This window comes from Penaeus vannamei, chromosome 33 (assembly GCF_042767895.1).
Source record: "Penaeus vannamei isolate JL-2024 chromosome 33, ASM4276789v1, whole genome shotgun sequence".
Taxonomy (NCBI): Eukaryota; Metazoa; Arthropoda; class Malacostraca; order Decapoda; family Penaeidae; genus Penaeus; species Penaeus vannamei.
Window position 1 is genome coordinate 4,178,912 of NC_091581.1, and position 5,000 is coordinate 4,183,911.

General features: G+C 51.3%; 1 protein-coding gene across 14 annotated transcripts in view; it reads right to left on the reverse strand.

Annotated features, from left to right (window-relative positions):
- pnut (septin 7-like protein pnut) overlaps positions 1–5,000 on the reverse strand; it is a 195,998-nt gene that overhangs the window by 35,505 nt on the left and 155,493 nt on the right. The window lies entirely within an intron of this gene.

The window sequence follows — 5,000 nt, forward strand, 5'->3', positions numbered from 1 at the left end:
CCGAACCCGTCCGCATCTGGCCCACACGCGCGCGCCCTCCCCCAACCTACGCATTGCAGACGATCTTGTTCCCGGGTGCGGCTTCCCTGTCCCCTCGAATCCCTCGCTGCAAGATCCCTAAACTCCCTAATCCCTAATCTACCCATTAACACTGACCATGACCCTCCCTGCAAATTGAAAACAAAGAAAAGTACAAAGTAGACGACTGCCTCTTCCCTAAACCCTAAACTACCCCTTAACACTGACCATGACCTTCCCCGAAAAAAAGGAAAACAAAGAAAAGTACAAAGTAGACGACTGCCTCTTTTCCTCCTCGCAGGATGTCAGCTGGCACTTCGCCCCCCCCCCTCCCCCCACCAGCTGCCGTACCCTCTCTCCCCGTAACGAACGCTGACAGACCGCAAACTCGGGACCGAAAAGGGGACCTCCACGTCACTTCCGTCCTTAGCCTTCGAAGTTGCGCCTTGAAATGTGTCACTGTCACTGGACACATATATGCAAATACAGATATAGAGATCAATACACATGTAAGTGAATCTGTATAACCACATATACTTATATACACGTACATGTATACATAAAACAGAGAAGCAAATAGAAACGAACGTCCAAGCCCTATAGATAACCCCACCCCCCATTTTGCCGCATGAGGAGGGGAGGGGGGGCAAAAACATAATAAATAATAAATAAATAAAAATAAATAGCCGCAAGGGGGAGGGGGGGGCAAAAACAGGACAAAAATAAATAAATAAAAATAAATAAATAAATAAAATAAAATAATCTTCGTAAAAGGTCAAGCACCTTGCACACGAGGCCTTTCGAGGGGACACGTGGCCACCGTGAGTAAAATCCCGTGGCCCTCCTCGGTGGTCACGCGCGCGACCCTCTCCCGGAATAAAAACCGAAGAAAAAAAAACCCGCTCGCTAACCCTTTCAGCCGAAATCGACAGGAGGTAGTGAGGGCGATGAGTCGGGAGTGAGGAGGAGGAGGAGGAGGAGGAGGAGGAGGAGGAGGAGGAGGAGGAGGAGGGGGAGGGGGAGGGGGAGGAGGGGGAGGAGGAGGGAGGAGAGGAGGGAGGAGGAGGAGGGAGGAGGAGGAGGAGAGGAGGAGGAGGAGGAGGGGAGGAGGAGGAGGAGGAGGGGGAGGAGAGAGAGGAGGAGGAGGAGGAGGAGGAGGAGGAGGAGGAGGAGAGGGAGGAGGAGAAGGAGAAGGAGAAGAAGAAGGAAAGAGGTCGGTGAGGAGGAAGAGGAAGAGGAGGAGGAGGAGGAGGAGGAGGAGGAGGAGGAGGAGGATGGAGAAGGAGAAGAAGAAGGAAAGAGGTCGGTGAGGAGGAGGAGGAGGAGGAGAAGAGGAGGAGGAGGAGGAGGAGGAGGAGGAGGGAGGAGGAAGAGGAGGATAGAGGTCGGTAAGGAGGAGGAGGGAGGAGGAGAATGAGAAGGAGGAGGAGGAAAGAGGTCGGCAAGGAGGAATAGACAGGAGAGTAGGTGGGTGAGGATGAGGAGGTGGAAGAGGAAGAGGAGGATAAAAGTCTATAAGGAGGAGGAAGAGGAGGAGGTGGAGGAGGAAAGAGGTCGGCAAGGAAGAAGTGGTGTGGGAGAAGGAGTGGGAAGATGAGAAGGAGTGGGTGGATGAGGCGGGGGCGAGGGTAAGGAGGAGTATGAGCATAATGAGAAATAAGCTGATAATGGAGAAACAGAGATAGATGATAAAGAAGAAAGTAAATGGTGACTATAAATTAGAGATTTTAAACGCGTAATATCTCTTCCCCGAAGTTACCAGACAAAGCCCATTCATATGAAGCAAAAACATCGCCCTCTCAGATTCCTCTTCAAAACATCCTTTTTATTTTCACAAAAGAATAAAAGCATAAAAAAAATAAAAAAAGAAAAAAAAAAGTTTGTCCTCTCAGATTCCTCTTCAAAACATCCTCTTCATTTTCATAAAAGTAAAAACGAAAAAGTTTGTCAAATTTTCTGCACGTGAAGTCAACCATCTCGGAATCCTCCCAGAATCCTTCGCCAAGCAAGCAAGCAAGCAAGCAAGCAAGCAAGCGGGCGAACTGATACACGTCCTGACAGTTCCTCGCATCGCCTCCTGCCACAACTTCCGGTCCTGCAGCGAGGTGAAGCTCTGCTCCCGCGGGACACTCTCGTCTGCGCCGTCTGGGGAGCAACTGCCAAAGCAAGCACGCCTCTCCGACTTGCAGCAACATGCACCCCTTAGTGTGACCGGAATCCGAACCGACATAAAACGTAATCAATACCCAATAACATTCCCTCGGTATGCGTAAGTCCCATGGCACGTTCTCGCTTCGCATTGCACAAGCTGCCCTGTGCGTATCGCCAAGTAGTAGTCGCCCCACGCCACGTGCTGCGCCTAGAGCCCCCCTCCCCACTCCCTCTCCCCTTCCCCCTCCCTCCGAAGCCACACCCTTGACCCCGCCCCCCCAAAAAGGTCAACGATTTACGCGGGGACTCACCCACTCCCTAGTCGGCTGGTCTGCCCTCCCAAAAGCCGCCTCAGTCCACCCTCTTCCTTAGCCCTTAATCTCCCGAATAATTTCTTTATCAGCCCATCCTGCGCATTCTCCCATTTCCCATTCTCTATTCCGGGAGAGGGAACGGCTGGCCCCGGGAACGTGCAGGTACTCTCGCGGGGGTGGGCGCGGTGTGGGCGGAGCGTGGAGCATGGCTTTGGGGGTGGTGAAGGGGGGAAGGGGTGGTGAAGGGGAAGGGGTGGTGAAGGGGGGAAGGGGTGATAAAGGGGAAGGGGTGGTGAATGGGAGGAGGGGGTGGTGAAGGGGGGAGGGGAAGGGGTGGCATGGCATTGGGGATGGTGAAGGAGGGGAAGGGGAGGCAGGGACGACCTGGAAGAAAGGGGGAGGGGGAGGGGGCAGCAGGGGCGACCTTGAGGCAGGAGGCGAGCGTGACAGGCGAGAGCTCCATGCGGCGGGCGGCTCACCGAGGCCGTTGCCAAAGGACGCGCTCCACGCCCGCCCGCCCGCCCGCCCGCCGCCTGCCCGCCCGACCTTCACCTGGAGTGGCGAGACCCCCCCCCCCTCCCCCACCCACCCCACCACCACCACAAACTCAAATCCTCCACCTTCCACTTTACTGCACGCCTTTGTCCACCCTTGGCCCCGTCACTGGATTCCGCGTTATTGTACACCATCCGAACATCTTTTTTTTTTGGAAAATACGGATTCTTATATCATACGCGCGCACACACACACACACACACACACACACACACACACACACACACACACACACACACACACACACACACACACACACACACACACAAAAAAAAAAAAAAAAAAAGAAAGAAACACACACACACACACACAAATAATAATAATAATTAATAATAATATTAATAATAACAATAATAATAAACACATATTCTAGACGAGAAGAAATCTATCTATCCATCCATCTATCTACGTAAATTACGTAACCCATCCTTCTCGCCTGTCCTCCGACCTCTCCAATCCGAATCCACACCAGGATAATTCCGCATCCAAGTCCTTCCACCGACTCCCCCCACCCCACCCCACCCCCTCCTACCCCTCACCCCCTCCTACCCCTCACCCCCCCGCCCTCAGAGCCCGGATCGGAGTCGGGCGGTGTGAGTCACCCCCATGACCAGGCACTAAGGGCGTCGCGCATGATAGAACACACGTCTTGGGTATCTCTTACGTGCCATGCCGGGGGCGTTGTTCGTGTAAATAGAGAAAGACTTCAGTAAAAAGAAGAAGAAGAAGAAGAAAACAACAACTAAATTAAAAACGGAAGACTTCAAAGAAAATAAATAAGAATAAAATAAGATAAAATAAATAAAACTAAATATGTTATTATCTAAGTAAAACAGAAAGACTTCAATTTAAAAAAGAAGAAAAAAATAATATATAAAATAAATAAAACTAAATACGTCATTATCTAAGTAAAACAGAAAGACTTCAATAAAAAAAGAAAAAAATAATATATAAATAAAATAAAACTAAATATGTCATTATCTAAGTAAAACAACAGGACTGGATGACGACTGACTCACCGCATTCATCACTTGACTCTTGATGGTGAGTAATCCCCTCGAGGAGGGCGCCACTGGATGGGTGACCATGCACGCCCCACTACCCGCTCCTTTCCACCCCCAACCCACGCCCAATCCCATCTCTCGACCCCCACCCGCCCCCCTAACTACCCCCAACCCACGCCCATCTCCCGTTCCTCACCACCTACTACCCAGGTCCATTTACCAACCGCCCCCGGCCCAGAACAACCCCAACTCACGCCCATCTCTCAACCCCCAACCACCCCGACCCAATCCCATCTCTCAACCCCCACCTGCCCACAACCACCCCCATCTCCCACCCCACCAACACTACCCCCCAACACCAAGTCTCCCACACAACAAACCACCAACCAAAAGGGCGCCCACTCCCACCCCCCCCCACCCCCCAAAAAAAAAAAAAATTCCCCCCTCCTTCTATATCTTCCTCCCTCTCCCCTTCCCCCTCACAAGGAACATCTCCCTCACAAGGCCTGCGTCTCCAACCTCGCCAGCGCAGCCCAGCCGACTGGTCCTCCTCGGAGCTCAAAGGAAGACGCCCCACTCTAAAGAACCCCGCGAGGCCAAACATCACGTCAGCTGATGAATAAAAATCGAGACTAAGGCAAGCAGATCAACCCGAGACACGTCCTGCGGCAAAGTGTGTGCATTTAATCAAGTCTAAATCAATAATACTCGGTCGCAGCTTCATCGACATCGGGAGCACGTCACACTCGGTCCAAGTATAAGCCGAGTGAGAACGACTTAATCATCATCATAATGATTATAAGCCTAGTGAGAATGACTTAATCATCATCATAATCATCATAACTCGAGTGAGAACGACTTAATCATCATCATAATGATTATATGCCTAGTGAGAACGACTTAATTAATCATCATCATAATCACCATATGCCTAGTGAGAACGACTTAATCATCATCA